The sequence below is a fragment of the Schistocerca gregaria genome, chromosome 2 (genome assembly GCF_023897955.1).
Source record: "Schistocerca gregaria isolate iqSchGreg1 chromosome 2, iqSchGreg1.2, whole genome shotgun sequence".
NCBI lineage: Eukaryota > Metazoa > Arthropoda > Insecta > Orthoptera > Acrididae > Schistocerca > Schistocerca gregaria.
This window is the reverse complement of record NC_064921.1, coordinates 377,106,799-377,123,948: the sequence shown is the minus strand read 5'-3', so window position 1 is coordinate 377,123,948 and position 17,150 is coordinate 377,106,799. Positions and strand designations below refer to the sequence as shown.

Genomic DNA, 17,150 nt, shown 5'->3' with positions numbered 1-17,150 from the left:
TGAAACCCAGCCCGCAGACATCAACACCAACTTAAAAATTCTCAAGTGCAGCAACAACCCCCAACAAAACTAATAATTGGAGAAAACTATCAACCATAAAAAGTCATAGTCACAGTAAAATAAGAAACAAAATGATACACGGTTCGCTGCAATTTAACAGTGTTCTCTCTCATAAAGAATTATGATATAACCCAAAACACACACAAAGAGAAAAGAAGGAAAGGAAGAATGTAATTAAGTAAATTACCCCTTCACCTACACACACACACACACACACACACACACACACACACACACACACACACACTCACACACTCAAACACACAATGGCGGATACTCCGCACAAAGATTCAAACGCCCACTTACAAGACATTCAGCTCCCCGCCATCTTGTTTTTATAGTTTGTAAGCAGTGACAACGAAAGTTAAAAATGCAGCAAATTTGTCTGCCTGGTCATCATCCGCGGAAAGCACAGATGTATTCAATTTGTAAATGAAAACAAATGAAATCAAATCAAATACATTACAGTGTGAAAAAGGCGCACTTTATTTACAAAACGAATATTAAATAGTGCAGTTTTTCACAGTGAAGATAAAGGGAAAAATCTGAAAAAATACTGTAAGTGGATCGTATTTCATACACACACACATAAGCGCGCGCGCACTGACACTCAATCTTCCACATAGAATTAACTACTATTTGGCTTAACCACAAGACTACCAGTCGTAAAATATCGAGGTATATAATTTTTTTGCATTACGTTCTACATCGTTGCAGATGGCAGAGTGTGAAAGGAAAAGAATTGCAATGCAAAACACAAAAAACTAGATAACTACATCACGTGCTAACAAGGTATACACTGGTATCCAAAACTTCGTCTGTTTTTCAAATTTGTAAATACACTAAGACAAATCATGAACCACGAAAGAATTTTTCGAATGTGACAGAAATCGGTAGACGTGATGTACATGCACGGACAAACAAATGATTACAATTTCAGAAAAACTGAATGATTTATTCAAGAAAAAGTGCTATACAAATTCGACCACCTCTTGCCATTATTCGGCTTGGTATTAATTGATAGTATTGTTGGATGTCCTCCAGGGGCATATCGCGCTAAATTCTGTCCAATTGACGCATTAGATCGTCAAAATCCCGAACTGGTTGGAAAAATTTACACATAATGCTCCAAACATTCTCAATTGGAGAGAAATCCGGCGAACTTGGTGGCCAAAATAGGATTTGGAAAGCGTGAAGACAGGCAGTAGAAACTCTCACCATGCGCTAGCGCATTACCTTGCTGAAACATATGCCCAGTATGGATTTCCATGGAGGGCGTAGAATATCCTCGACGTACCACTGTGTTGTAAGGGTGCCGCGGATGGCAACAAAAGGCGACCTACTACGAAAACAAACGGCACCCCAGACCATGACACCGGTTGTCGGGCCACAAGGGGGGCGAGACACAACCAGGTAATCCCAATGCTGTCTGTGGTATTCCCAGACATATCTTACACCAGAAATCTTATTGACTGGATTAGAATTGTCTTTAGTAATGAGTCTCGCTTCCTACTGAGCCCTGATGACCAGAAAAGACATGTCCGGAGATATTCCAGACAGCGATCAGATACCAACCTGATTTTCACTCACAATCCAATATTTCTGAATGATAACGGTTAAGGAACTGGGAAAAATTTTATACATAATTTCACAACTTAAATAAACTTTATATATATATATATATATATATATATATATATATATATATATATATATATATGAAAATGGTATCTGTTCTTTCGGATATATATATATATATATATATATATATATATATATATATATATATAGTTAAGGCTCACCGACCATTTGACCATCTTCTTCTGTGCGGATGCACAAACAGTGCCCGAACTCTCACGGGAATCTGCAGTAAATCCGCGAGTAATGAGTATAATGGGCAGAGGTACTCTGAATATAGTGCGGGACAATAAGATGCGAATGTGGGTCTCACAGGAGGCGTGCCCGAGATAAGTCCCTGCAGCCGCACTATCCCCTGTGACCTCCGTAGCTCAGATGGATAGAGCGTCTGCCATGTAAGCAGGAGATCTCGGATTCGAGTCCCGGTCGGGGCACACATTTTCAGCTGTCCCCATCGAGGTATATCAATACCTGTCGGTAGCTGAGGGTTTCAATTAATTATCACTTATTCTAGAGAAGCTGCACGGTCATCAGTGGTATCTGTCATTTCGAGAACAGTTACTATCTTCATACACCAGCTTTGATGAAGTATTCGTTAACAGTGCTTTGGCTACTAAGACGTGTCAAACAATCTGTAGAGCGATCTCGTGCGTTACCGTTATTATTTATTTTAGTTATTTATTTACTGAACCAGATATTATTAGAGTCATCAGGCTCTCTCTTACATCGCATTAGAGTTTCTCACATATAATACCATTTTTTACATCGCAGTTACCTAAGAAATGACAATTTTAATATGGCAAATAATATTACAATGTTTTGTGGGTCTGTAGCGGCAATATCAGCAATTAATGGTGACTGGCACTATTTCTGCACAGCTACTACTGCTACAACCATTAGTAATGATAATAATAATAATAATAATAAATATAATAACAATAATGATACTGGCAGATATAAAAGGAATATATAGATGTACAAAATAGATATTTTCTGAAAAACGAGTTATGGGGAAAGGAAATGTGACGAGGTTGCATCAGCTAAGAATACAGGGAAATGAGTAAGATGTGGCTGTAAAAATGATGTGCAGGGGTAACGAGTTCGCACAGGGACACCAGTAGTCATTAATGTTGCTTGAGTAGATACGTCATCAATTGTCTTCTGAAGATGGAGGTGTTATTCAGTTCCTTAATATAATGCAGGAGGTTATTCCAAAGTCGGCTTCCTGCTACTCAGGAGGTTTTCGAGGAAGTGGCCTGACAGGTAGAGTGGGACAGAAAGGACTGTGGTGTGAGAGGAACGGGTGTTTCTGCCGTTTTGTTCACACAAGAGCACTAAGATCGAGGAGATATATATGTGGCAACAGTGTACGTTGATAAGACAGAGAAGACAGAGGATATGGAAGTCTCGGCGCTTGTCTGCATAGTAGGGATAGCTGTGCATATGATGGTGAAAAAGATCAAAGAGTCAGACATCACAGATATATCGAACACAGGCACTCACAGCCAATTCCAGATGCCGTGAACTATCCTGAGAAAGACCTTGCAGGATAACATCGCTTTAATGAATACTTGGAAGTATAAATATTTCTACAAGTTTGTTTTTAAGATAAAGAGGGAAGAGCTTTCTAGCGCGTGGAGAGATGCAGATGGCTGCTTGCACAATGCAGTCACGTACTCAGTCCAATTATTATTTTCATCCATTATTACTGCTATAGTCTTTGCTGAAGGAGAAAAGTTAACATTTGTCCCATTTATAATCAAAGATAGTAGGGATTCCCGACATTTTCGGTTAATGAGACTAGAACGACCAACCAGTACCACTTGGGTTTTGGGTGGATTGAATTCTAACTTTATATTCTGCGCCCATTTTCACTGTACACACACGACGGTATTGAGGTTCTCGATAGCTGCCTTCAGGTTTATTGGTTTTCCACTTAGATGCAACTGAAGAGCGTCAGCATACATGAGTTATTTGCAGTAGGGCAGATCTAATGTCACTTCACTGACATAGAATGGGAAGAATGTAGGACCTAATGCCCAACCCTGGGGGACACCTGATTCTACCAGCCACCATTGGTGGTGGACATGACGCATTACTGGCAGGACCTCAGTTATAAGCGAAACCATTGCACGAGTTTGGTGAGAAAAGTAGGCTGCAAAATTTGGCAAGTAAAATTTCGAAGTCGATACTGTGAGAGGATTTAGTTGGTTGGTTGCTTAATTTGGAGGTTGAGACCAAACACAGAGGTCATGTGTCCCATCGGATTAGGGTGGATAGGGGCAAGAAATTCGGTTGTGATCTTTCAAAGGAACCATCCCGGCATTTGCCTGAAGTGATTTAGGGAAATCACGGAACACCTAAATCAGGATGGCCGGACGCTGGTTTGAACCGTCGTCTTTCCTGAGTGAGAGTCATTTGTGCTAAGCACTGCACCACCTCGCTCGGTCAGAGGCTTTGCTGAAGTCTAAGTGTAAGTAGGCTGTTTAGTTTTTTTTTATTGGTAACGCCACATAGCGCACTGTATGAAAAGTCACTGGCTGTGCTGTGTGCAGTCAGTGGCTGGTTGGCATTGTTGTAATACTCGCCATTGTAGTGTTGGGCGGCTGGATGTTAACAGCAGGTAGCGTTGGGCAGTTGGAGGTGAGCCGCCGGCAGTGGTGGACGTGGGGGGAGAGATGGCGGAGTTTTGAAAATTGTAAGAATTGGTGTCATGAACTGATATATATATTATGACTATAAAGGTAAATACATTGTTTGTTCTCTATTAAAATCTTTCAATTGCTAACTGTGCCTATCAGTAGTTAGTGACTTCCGTAGTTTGAATCTTTTAGTTAGCTGGCAGTAGTGGCGCTCGCTGTATTGCAGTAGTTCGAGTAACGAAGATTTTTGTGAGGTAAGTGATTTGTGAAACAAGTAGGTTAATGTTAGTCAGGGCCATTCTCTTGTAGGGATTATTGAAAGTCAGATTGCGTTGCGCTAAAAACTATTGTGTGTCAGTTTAAGCACAGTCGTGTATAAATTTTACAAAGGGGACGTTTCATAAGAAGCACACGATGGTCACCTCTTGCACAAGCCGGGAATCGGACCTGGGCCCTTAGTACTGACACTGAGTCGCGCTGACCACTCAGCTACCAGGGGCGGTCTCGGGAGAAGGTCATATTGACTAAAATGAAAAAAGTCTAGTAAGCGTGAGCTCTAAAAAGCACACCTTTAGAGTTATGAGCATTTGTTCTGTAGGAGAGATGCATTTCACAGTAGCGAAGATAAATACATGTAGGTGACCACAGCTCTTAACGTATACACGTTGGAGCTCTTATTTACTAGTCATTATATTCTTGCTTTGGTCCATAGTACCAACTCTGAAAGTTTGAGAATGAGTTATGGTACATTCTGTACATGCAAATATAAGAAAAGAGATCAGCAAACACTTTCAAATTACTCACGCCGCTTCAGATACATGGCCTTAAATGAAGCAAATTTTCACTGTGCACAGTGCACCAAGACATACACTTAAGCTACTCAAATGTTAATGGATATAAAATAGGGAGAGATTTTGTTGCTTGGCGGCGCAGATTTCTGCGCAGGATCATGATTGCGACATTCGAAAGTATACTGTGGCTAGATGAAACCCGGGTTAATGCCAGCCACTCATTATGTAGGAGCTAGTGACCGGACGAGTCAACGGCGGTTTCTGTTTGGAAAGGAGAGATTATTACTGTTTAACATGCAGATACATCGTACAGTTTCGTGCTGTACTGCCTGTTAATAATTCATCTGAAAACGACAGGTGATTATATTGAAGATATGTTTTTCAGAAGTGGTTCGAATTGTCGCTTATGAAAATCTGTCTAGCCTCGAGTGACTGTCATGGATAACACCCTATATCATAGAGTTGTTCATGATGAGACACCAACTTTGGCAACACAATATTATTCAGTGGTTCGATAGAGCAGATATGGGTCTCAGAAGATTCGAAGAAGGTGGAATTGCTCGAAACTGTGGCACAATATAAACCACAATTCCCAAAAAATAATACTGATGAGATTGCTAAAAGGAATGGGCAGAAAACAGTTTGGATTCATCTATATCACTGTGGTTTCAGTGGCACCGAAGGCGTATAGGCGCAAATAATACATTAAGTTGCAGCAAACCACAAAAATTCACCATTTCTGAAGTTGAGAACCTCCTTTTGGAAGACTTCAGTCAAGTGACTAGTGAGACCTGAAAGAATATTGTGAACAGTTCTACATGTGTCACTAGAGATGTACCTGTATACCAAGCATTTGTAGAAAACTACGAGAAAAATTTTGATTATGCCTTCCGGAGGGCGCAGCGACAGACGGAATAATGCAGAAGAAATCTATCCGAAATCAAATTCTGACAGCAATGTGAGTTATGCATTCCATTTCAACACACTCATGAACGAGAAGAAAATGCCATCGACTGATCATCTCATTGTGAGTAATTTCTTCAGATTATAACTGTCAATATAGATGCAAACGACCAATCACTCGTTCCAAATCTATTTACGAATGCAAATATTAAACAATGAAAAAACGGCAAATGTTAGGCAATATTCCAAAAATGGTTAGCATTTCTGACAAATAACTTTGTGAAATTTCAGCATGCTAAATACCAAGTATTTATTTCCAAGTTTTCTAATTCACATATTACAACTATATTGTGCAACAAAAATACAAGGTCAGTTTTTCAAACCCTATCATTTTCTTCCAAAGTGACACAAAAGTTCAAAATCTGGCTCGAAGGCCACAAACATCCTGTGTGCTGCCCTCAGCGATGCTTCAGAAAGCGAGGTGGCGACACAGGCGCAAAAAAAAGCGCCGGCTTCCAGGATTTGAGGTGATGTGTAAGATGGGTTGATGATGTCACCACAGTTCTGCCCAGTGCCACCGTGCACGTGGCACACCGTGGGCAGGCCCTCGCAACTCTCCTTACCCAGATCTCATCCCGTCTCTTGACGTCCCTGTGACAATGGTCAGAACTGCGACGAGCGCCTTTTAAATGACGCACCTGCGTTTAGATCACGTAGTTTTCTTATGGATGGCGGAAGGAAACGCCTCGAACACACTGCTGATCAGGACCGACATGAAAGTGCTTCAGGAGGTGTTATAAAGACCGTGTTCGGTTTCACACATTTCGCGATCTAAATCGACTGTTGTGAAACCGGATGACGTTGATATTCTTTGACACTGCTCACACCCACCAAATGGTTCAACCTTCATAGCGGGGCTGCAATCCCGCTGAAAGTGATCAAACTCTTGTAGCGTAGTCTCACCGCAATTTTTGCTCAGGTATAACAAGGTGGAACCAGTAAGGATAGTTCGAAACATTGTGATGAAATCTGAACTTGATCCGAAGCTGGGAGTCGCGATTCTGCCCTCTGTCACAGAGGCATCAAGACGAGTGTTGAGACGTGGATAAGTGGAAATGAGACGGCCTTCCCACGTGACGTTAGGCAGAGTTGTGTAATAAGTTGCCAATGTGACATCCTCAGCCCACCATACACCTCACCTGAACTTCTGAGCTCTGGCTGCTTGTTTTCTTCTTCTTCTCCTTCTTCTCATTCTTCTGTTTCCTAGTGTGTCACACCTTGATGTTTGAAGCATCGCCGTGACAGAGGGTAACGTTGCAGGGTGCTACACTGAGGCGCCATTGCAAAGGAAGTTTCTAGGACCTTCCAGCCATATTTAGAACTTCTGTGACACAATGATCGACAATGATAGGGCTTCAGAAAAGTGACCATTTAAGTTTTCACACTGTAGATAAATTCATGCATACAAACAGGACCTGCGTGCTGTTGTGGTATTTGTTTTTGCCACTAGAGGACATGAGTACTAGCAACTAGGCACAGGGCGCCGTAAGCCACATTCGCCAACGTTACCGTCTGCTTATTTGACCTGCAGCAGGAAAAATACGTTAAATATTTAGCTAATTTCAAATGAGTCGGAAGTGTTATTGTACTGGTCTGCAGTCCAAAGACTGGTTTGATGCATCTCGCAATGCTACTCTTATCCTGTGCAAGCCTCTTCATCCCCAAGTAACTACTCCAACCTACATCCTTCTGAATCTGCTTAGTGTACTCATTTTTGCATGTGCATGCTTCATTCAATGTTTCTATTCCAAAGCGAACCTTATTTGCATTCATAAACGGTTCTCGGTCATTACATAAGTTCGTGGCGTCTCACGCACATCTGTTGTTTGAATTACGTGGGAATGAAGAAAAAAATACCGGCAGCGAGATTCGATGCATACATATAGCACTTACGAAACTAAGCGGCTATTCACTCCTCTGTGGACTGTTTGAGCAGTAGTGACCATACGAAGCAAGCAACTACGCTTACAGTTTTCAGACTCGATTTTCTCTAAAACACCTGAGAGATTAATATTCCTGTCTGCGTATGTCGAAGTTCTATTTGTACCCCACGCACGCTGTCAGTATGAATCAAATTGTGCGTGGAAGTTCGTGCGGTCCCCTTGTTAGAGCCCTGTCGGGCGAGCGACGGACGACACTTTCTGACAACTTGTAGGTCATAACACATCCCAGGGCGATGCACTTACACTATATGATCAAAAGTATCCGGACATCTGGCTGAAAATGACTTACACGTCCACCGGTAATGCTGGAATTCAATATGGTGTTGGCCCAATCTTAGTCTTGATGGCAGCTTCCACTCTCGCAGGCATACGGTCAATCAGGTGCTGGAAAGTTTCTTGGGGAATGGCAGCCCATTCTTCACGGAGTGCTGCATTGAGGAAATGCATCGATGTCGGTCGGTGAGGCCTGGCTTAAAGGAATTGGCGTTCCAAAACATCCCAAACTAGTTCTATATGATTCTGGTCAGGACTCTATGCAGGCCAGTCCATTACAGGGATTTTACTGTCGTGTAACCATTCCACCACAGGCCGTGCATTATGAACAGATGCTCGATCGTGTTGAAAGATAATGCTCGATTGTGTTGAAAGATGCAATCGCGATCACCGTATTGCTCTTCAACAGTGGGAAGCAAGAAGGTGCTTAAAATATCAGTGTACGCCTGTGCTGTGCTAGTGCCACGCCAAACAACAAGTGATGCAAGCCCCTTCCATGAAAAACACGACCACACCTTAACACCACCGCCTCTGAATTTTACTGTTGGCACTACACACGCTGGCTGATGACCGTCACCGGGCATTCTCCATATCCACACGCTGACATCGGATCGCCACATTGTGTACCATGATTAGTCACTCCACACAACTTTTTCCCATTGTCCAATCGTCCAATATTTATGCTCCTTATACCAACCGAGGCGTCGTTTGGATGCAAATCGTAATTCATCACAGAACAAAACGGTAGTTTTCGTTATTATGTACCACAAACGTCTAATTATAGTTGCTGTATTAGTAAAAGGCGGTTTATGTGTTGGTTAACATTTAGGTACAGTGTACTAAAGGTGGACAATCGTGACTAGATGAATTAGCTGCTGTGTTCGACGACTATAACGTGTTTAAAGATTTGGAGGTTAATTACGTCCTTACAGCTATATTCTTGCCCGCACAGTAACACCTGAACCACCAAAACGATCATGTTCGACTGTATTCTTGAATGTATTACCTGTTCCCACCTCTCACAAAATGACCATACGACCAGAATGTTTTTGTCGTGGTCTTCAGTCCAAATACTGGTTTGAAGCAGCTCTCCATGCTACTCTATCCTGTGCAAGCCTCTTCATCTCCGAGTAACTACTCCAACCTACATCCTTCTGAATCGGCATAGTGTATTCATATCTTGGTCCCCCTCTACGATTTTTACCCTCCATACTCCCTTTAGTTGCAAATTGGTGATCCCTTGCTGTCTCAGAACGTGTCCTACTAACCGATCCAGTCTTCTTGTCAAGTTGTGGCACAAAGTACTCTCCTCCCCAGTTCTATTCAGTACCTCCTCATTAGTTACGTGAACTAACCAACTAACCTTCAGCATTATTCTGTAGCACCACATTTCGAAAGCTTCTATTCTCTTCTTGTCTAAAATGTTTATCGCAAATGTTTCACTTCCATACACGGCTACACTCCATACAAATACTTTCAGAAAGGACTTCCTGACACTTAAATCTATACTCTATGTTAACAAATTTCTCTTCTTCAGAAACGCTTTCCTTGCCATCATCTGTCCACATTTTATATCCTTTATGCTTCGACCACTCTTCGTTATTTGGCTGTCCAAATAGCAAAACTCATCAACTATTTCAAGTCTCTTATTTGCTAATCTAATTCCCTCAGGATCGCCTGATTTAATTCAGCTACATTGTATTATCCTGGTTTTGCTTTTGTTGATGTTCATCTTATGCCCCCCTTTCAAGACACTGTCCATTCCGTTCAGCTGTTCATCCAAGTCATTTGTCGTCTCTGACAGAATTAGAATGTCATCGGCCAATCTCAAGGTTTTTATTTCTTCGCCCTGTATATTAATTCCTACTCCAAATTTTCCTATTGTTCCCTTTACTGCTTGCTCAGTATGCAGATTGAATAACGTAGGGTATAGGCTACAATCCTGTCCTCTCCCTTCTCAACCACTGCTTCCCATTCGTGCCCCTCGACTCTTGTAAGTGCCTTCTGGTCTCTGTACGTACAAATAGCCTTCCGTTCCCTGTATTTTACACCTTTCACCCAATCAAAACTAATCTCTTCTCACCGGAGAAGGGTACATCACCCCACACCTCGTTCTTCCATCCCTATGCTCTTGGGGCCATCGTAAACGGTGCCGTCGATGTGCAGTTGTCAGCAGAACTACGAAGCGTGAGAATGCGTGCCTTGCAGTCCTGTTAAATGTGGTTTGCAATTGCACCCGCTGTTTGACGTGAGCCCCTTCTCGGCTGTTGCACAATGTAGCGGTCATCTTCTGCTGTTGTTGAAAGTGGTCGGCTACCTCTTGTCTCCTCTCCCCCTCATCTCCCCCCCCCCCCCCTTCGGGCAGCAGTTCGCAATACCAGGGTCCTGGGCTTCATTCTTCTCACTTCGTTCCTATTCCAGTTTCCCGACGATTCTTCCCGTATGAAGGCATGCAAATGTTATCTCCGAGCCATCGTGTAATGAAGAGCAACACCTCAGAGCACCGTAACTGCTCGCTGATAGACACACACTGTCTTTCACCGTTCCTTCATCTGCCTCGTGTTGCAGAGCCTGTCCCATTTGCTGTACAATCACGCTGACCTCACACCATGTGACGTGCAACTTTCTTCATTTCCACCGAGTAGTTAATATGTATTTTAAGCTACTTCATTTGGCTCGTTCTTAAGTTATTCAGAGCAGTGCATATGACTGTCTGATTCATTGTCTCTGGATTATGCAGTCTTCAAAACCGCTGTACTCACTTGCATGTATTCCCAAAGAGAAAAAGTAGCATTAGTGCTTGTGCCGTGCAGATGGGTACAAGCAATTAATAAGCTAGTTTCCCTCAGGATGAATTAAGATTGAATGTATATCTCTGGAAAATAAGCCGGTCGCGGTGGTCAAGCGGTTCTAGGCGCTCAATCCGGAACCACGCGACTGCTACGGTCGCAGGTTCGAATCCTGCCTCGGGCATGGATATGTGTGATGTCCTTAGGTTAGTTAGGTTTAAGTAGTTCTAAGTTCTAGGGGACTCATGACCACAGATGTTAAGTCCCATAGTGCTCAGAGCCATTTGAACCATTTGAACCTGGAAAATAAAAAGAATCACGTTCCCAAAAATTTTGTTTGGGATACTTTCACTTTGACGTACTAAGAAGCCATTTCAGAATTACGTTGCAGTACAATTTATTAAAGCAGATTCTATAATACGATGAAGGCAGTAAAATGTAGTAGATATCCCATCCTTTCCTACAGCAAAAATAAATAGCGAAATACAAGCTACGTCTTCACGAAATAATCGAAATGCCCAAGCCCTTATCTGTTTAAGGCCTAAGACAAGACATGTTATAGAAATTATCGTGACTGCTATAAAGCGTTCATAAAAATGCTCAGTATTTTATAACGGTGTATCTTCGTACTAGCGATGTGATTACATTCAAAATCTACACTCCTGGAAATGGAAAAAAAAACACATTGACACCGGTGTGTCAGACCCACCATACTTGCTCCAGACACTGCGAGAGGGCTGTACAAGCAATGATCACACGCACGGCACAGCGGACACATCAGGAACCACGGTGTTGGCCGTCGAATGGCGCTAACTGTGCAGCATTTGTGCACCGCCGCCGTCAGTGTCAGCCAGTTTGCCGTGGCATACGGAGCTCCATCGCAGTCTTTAACACTGGTAGCATGCCGCGACAGCGTGGACGTGAACCGTATGTGCAGTTGACGGACTTTGAGCGAGGGCGTATAGTGGGCATGCGGGAGGCCGGGTGGACGTACCGCCGAATTGCTCAACACGTGGGGCGTGAGGTCTCCACAGTACATCGATGTTGTCGCCAGTGGTCGGCGGAAGGTGCACGTGCCCGTCGACCTGGGACCAGACCGCAGCGACGCACGGATGCACGCCAAGACCGTAGGATCCTACGCAGTGCCGTAGGGGACCGCACCGCCACTTCCCAGCAAATTAGGGACACTGTTGCTCCTGGGGTATCGGCGAGGACCATTCGCAACCGTCTCCATGAAGCTGGGCTACGGTCCCGCACACCGTTAGGCCGTCTTCCGCTCACGCCCCAACATCGTGCAGCCCGCCTCCAGTGGTGTCGCGACAGGCGTGAATGGAGGGACGAATGGAGACGTGTCGTCTTCAGCGATGAGAGTCGCTTCTGCCTTGGTGCCAATGATGGTCGTATGCGTGTTTGGCGCCGTGCAGGTGAGCGCCACAATCAGGACTGCATACGACCGAGGCACACAGGGCCAACACCCGGCATCATGGTGTGGGGAGCGATCTCCTACACTGGCCGTACACCTCTGGTGATCGTCGAGGGGACACTGAATAGTGCACGGTACATCCAAACCGTCAACGAACTCATCGTTCTACCATTCCTAGACCGGCAAGGGAACTTGCTGTTCCAACAGGACAATGCACGTCCGCATGTATCCCGTGCCACTCAAGGTGCTCTAGAAGGTGTAAGTCAACTACCCTGGCCAGAAAGATCTCAGGATCTGTCCCCCATTGAGCATGTTTGGGACTGGATGAAGCGTCGTCTCACGCGGTCTGCACGTCCAGCACGAACGCTGGTCCAACTGAGGCGCCAGGTGGAAATGGCATGGCAAGCCGTTCCACAGGACTACATCCAGCATCTCTACGATCGTCTCCATGGGAGAATAGCAGCCTGCATTGCTGCGAAAGGTGGATATACACTGTACTAGTGCCGACATTGTGCATGCTCTGTTGCCTGTGTCTATGTGCCTGTGGTTCTGTCAGTGTGATCATGTGATGTATCTGACCCCAGGAATGTGTCAATAAAGTTTCCCCTTCCTGGGAATATGAATTCACGGTGTTCTTATTTCATTTTCCAGGAGTGTACAACCTGCTTACGGACAAACCTTATGCTCCAGCATAGTCACATGATTTTTGGAGGCAATGTATTTCGGCAACAAAAACTCAGATCAACGCATCTGAATGAGCATTAATCATGTGTTTCTGCTCTATGATCGTACTTTAAGAATCAGTAGCCGCGAAAATCTCAGTGAATTACGAAAATCTTGATCGTCTTAAAGCTAATCTTGAGTCTCTACGACAGGTTAACTGCTTCCACTGCAAGAAAATTGTGCAGTGATGTCAGTAATGTTCAGATTTGTCATTCTGTCACAAAGCGATGTGTTTATGATGAAAGTGAACATGTTTTTTTTTAGCATTGTACAGTCTTTCTTGGGTACATCCAGAAATACTAATGCTAATTCACAAATACAAGGAACGAATATCCAGGCTTGAAATGAATGGAGATCAGATGTATACTTGTGGATGATTTTTCGTAATCTAATGACGATAAATGTGAGCGAAAGAAGCAAAACTAAACAGAAAGTTACACAAATAGCTGTTAAACTGATATGGTTTAGTAAAAAATTTATTTCTATTATTTTCAATAGTAATAGTAGTTTAAGGATATGACTGTGAATAAAGACTGATCATTATTTAAAGAAGTGGCGCGTAAATGTGCGGATCACGAATTTACACGACTAAAAATATCTGGGCGTTAGCGAGAATCAGCTACGAAAGTGTACCTGTAGCAATCACTGCGGCTCAGTCCCAATCACATTTCTTTCTTATTTATGTAATATGCAACGCTACCCTACTTCAAGCTTTGATACAAGAATGTTTAGTGAAGCAATTTCGTGGAGAGGCAACGATCATTACCAACTGAAAAGAACTGAAATCCAATATTTCCACTCGCGAGGACATTGAGCGCGGTGAGTGCCATGATATCACGCCTTGACGCACCTTCTAAAACAGGACTGCCAAATGTCAGTGACTTCCCTCCCGCAATTACTGAACGCAGTTTGGCTTGTGAAAGACGATCACCTTAGTTGCGTGGTAAAAGCCGATGTGCTATGCATTCGAATACTCTGAGAATAACTGGAAATAAGTTGACGAAATGGAGCATGCAACTTCCTTGGACAATTTATCCTAATGACGCTATGAAAGGAATCGTCTAGTGTTACGTCTAAAGTGATTTATTTTCGTGAGGCTACGAAATTTCTCGGGAAGTCTTCTGCGTCATTGAAATTGTGAAATTTCATGTGTCAGACCTCTCTTAGTATCAGATATCAGCAGGAATATCGGTATACATACATATCGACAGCGTTTTTAAAAAGTAGGTTATTGCAAATGTCCTTTCTACGGCTTTTATAGCTAAAAATCAACAAATGCAGGAGCAATAACGCACGCGGCTTGTTCATAGGCGGAACATCAGTCAAGATATAAAGTGAACGTTCGTTTGAGATGAGTACCGGTACCATGTGTGGAATCTCGTGGATTGTAATACCTTGGTCTTCTATTACAATACCACAGACTCTATCGGCTACATCCCCGCTAGGAACACTAACAGACAACCAGACCGCTGCAAATACGAAGTGATTGACTACGTTTTCATCCAAGTATCCAACAATAAAAAGACCTGGAAAGTTGTGTAGAGACACTATGAACTCATCTACATCTACATCTACATCCATACTCCGCAGGCCACCTGACGGTGTGTGGCGGAGGGTACCCTGAGTACCTCTATCGGTTCTCCCTTCTATTCCAGTCTCGTATTGTACGTGGAAAGAAGGATTGTCGGTATGCTTCTGTGTGGGCTCTAATCTCGCTGATTTTATCCTCATGGTCTCTTCGCGAGATATACGTAGGAGGGAGCAATATATTGCTTGACTCTTCGGTGAAGGTATGTTCTCGAAACTTTAACAAAAGCCCGTACCGAGCTACTGAGCGTCTCTCCTGCAGAGTCTTCCACTGCTGTTTATCTATCATCTCCGTAACACTTTCGCGATTACTAAATGATCCTGTAACGAAGCGTGCTGCTCTCCGTTCGATCTTCTCTATGTCTTCTATCAACCCTATCTGGTGCGGATCCCACACTGTATTCAAGCAGTGGGCGAACAAGCGTACTGTAGCCTACTTCCTTTGTTGTCGGATTGCATTTCCTTAGGGTTCTTCCAATGAATCTCAGTCTGGCATCTGCTTTACCGACGATCAACTTTATATGATCATTCCATTTTAAATCACTCCTAATGCGTACTCCCAGATAATTTATGGAATTAACTGCTTCCAGTTGCTGACCTGCTATTTTGTAGCTAAATGATAAGGGACCTATCTTTCTATGTATTCGCATGACATTACACTTGTCAACATTGAGATTCAATTGCCATTCCGTGCACCATGCGTCAATTCGCTGCAGATCCTCCTGCATTTCAGTACAATTTTCCATTGTTGCAACCTCTCGATACACCACAGCATCATCTGCAAAAAGCCTCAGTGAACTTCAGATGTCATCCACCAGGTCATTTATGTATATTGTGAATAGCAACTCACTTTATAAATATATTTTCAATACAATGCTTTTCGCTGTATGAGGTGAATATTAGAATAGTTGCTTGAGTAAGTCAGTTGCCTTTGCCTATCCTTGTCCAAAGACCGTTAAACCTCCTTCGCTAGGCTCTTAGATATCTATCGGGGCCAATCATCTGTAACCTTCATGCTTCCTGAATGTTAGAGCTCATCTGTGTTAATTCGAAGCAGTAGTATAAGCTTTTTAAGACGTCTAGTGTGGCACGAAACCACATGCTTATGCTATTAAGCCGTCACAGAGCAATTTGGGACGAATGTTATAAGTTAGGAGTTTTGTAAGTAACAATGAATAACTTAATTACAATAAAAGTGGTGAGTACTCCAGGAAAACATATCTTACGAACGAAGGAGGAGCAGGCTCTTCCGCCACTCTGTGACTTCCTTTAATACATTTCTCATGGGGTTACCAAAGCATTCATCCGTCATGAAGTATAAATCCAGCTAAACTTGGCGTATAAAAGAAATCAAGCGTTCATTTCTTTCCACTCATTTGAAGTAACCGATGCCAGTTCTTGTTTCAGTAACAGTAATGTCCGCAATGAGGATTCATCCACATACTTTTCAAGTGCGGCTGGATATTACAACAGAAAGCCAATGTTTGAATTTCATTTCCCGAAGTGGTACTGGAGCTTTGGGCCGATTGTGTTAGAAGCGCCTTACCTCTGGATATGTATTTACTGTTTATGTGGCAGAAGTTCATATAACAGTTAAAAGAGTGAGACATCCTTAAGACGTACGAAAACCTTCGTTCTATAATTGTTAACTTTGTGCTCGTAAATTTAAAAGAACATCGAGTGATTTAGGAAGATTTATTTCGTAGAATGCTATTTATCATCGTTAAGTTAATGTTACTGAGTGAAAGGAAATCCATTAGCAAATGAATCGCTACCTTTAAGTATATTTGTTGGTGTTGTTACCGAATTGTGAATATCCCAGGGCGAGAAGTCGTATTGTGATAGAAGTGTTGAAAGAATACATATAGAAGCAAAGGCTGCATTCCGAATAGTTAATGGTATAGTTCACTAGAAATGCAGCAGTCTTTGTAATGACGTGGTTGTTCGTTTCCGAACAACAGTGTACAGAGTTTTTATGCCATTTATACGCAACATCCACAGCATATCACGTAGGACTACTTCAGAATACCGCTGAGCATACAAGGGTTTTTCGGTTTATGACAATAGTTTTTATTTCCACATTGATGAATAATTTACAGGAAGGAAGGCTATTTATCTCATATTTAATCCGAATTCACACAAACTATGTAACTCACTGCAAAACAGGGAAAAATAATAAGTGTATCAAAAGTAGCAGTTTTCACTGTTGCGCAACTTTCCTGGAGGTCTGGGTTCGTGAAATCTGTACAAAAGAACGAGGAATGTCACCAGTTGCATGCTCTTAAGAGTTTACTATCTGCTCTTAAACATACACCCAT

General features: G+C 42.8%; 1 protein-coding gene across 3 annotated transcripts in view; it reads right to left on the bottom strand.

Annotated features, from left to right (window-relative positions):
• LOC126320425 (CUB domain-containing protein 2) overlaps nt 1-17,150 on the bottom strand; it is a 1,159,067-nt gene that overhangs the window by 735,345 nt on the left and 406,572 nt on the right. The window lies entirely within an intron of this gene.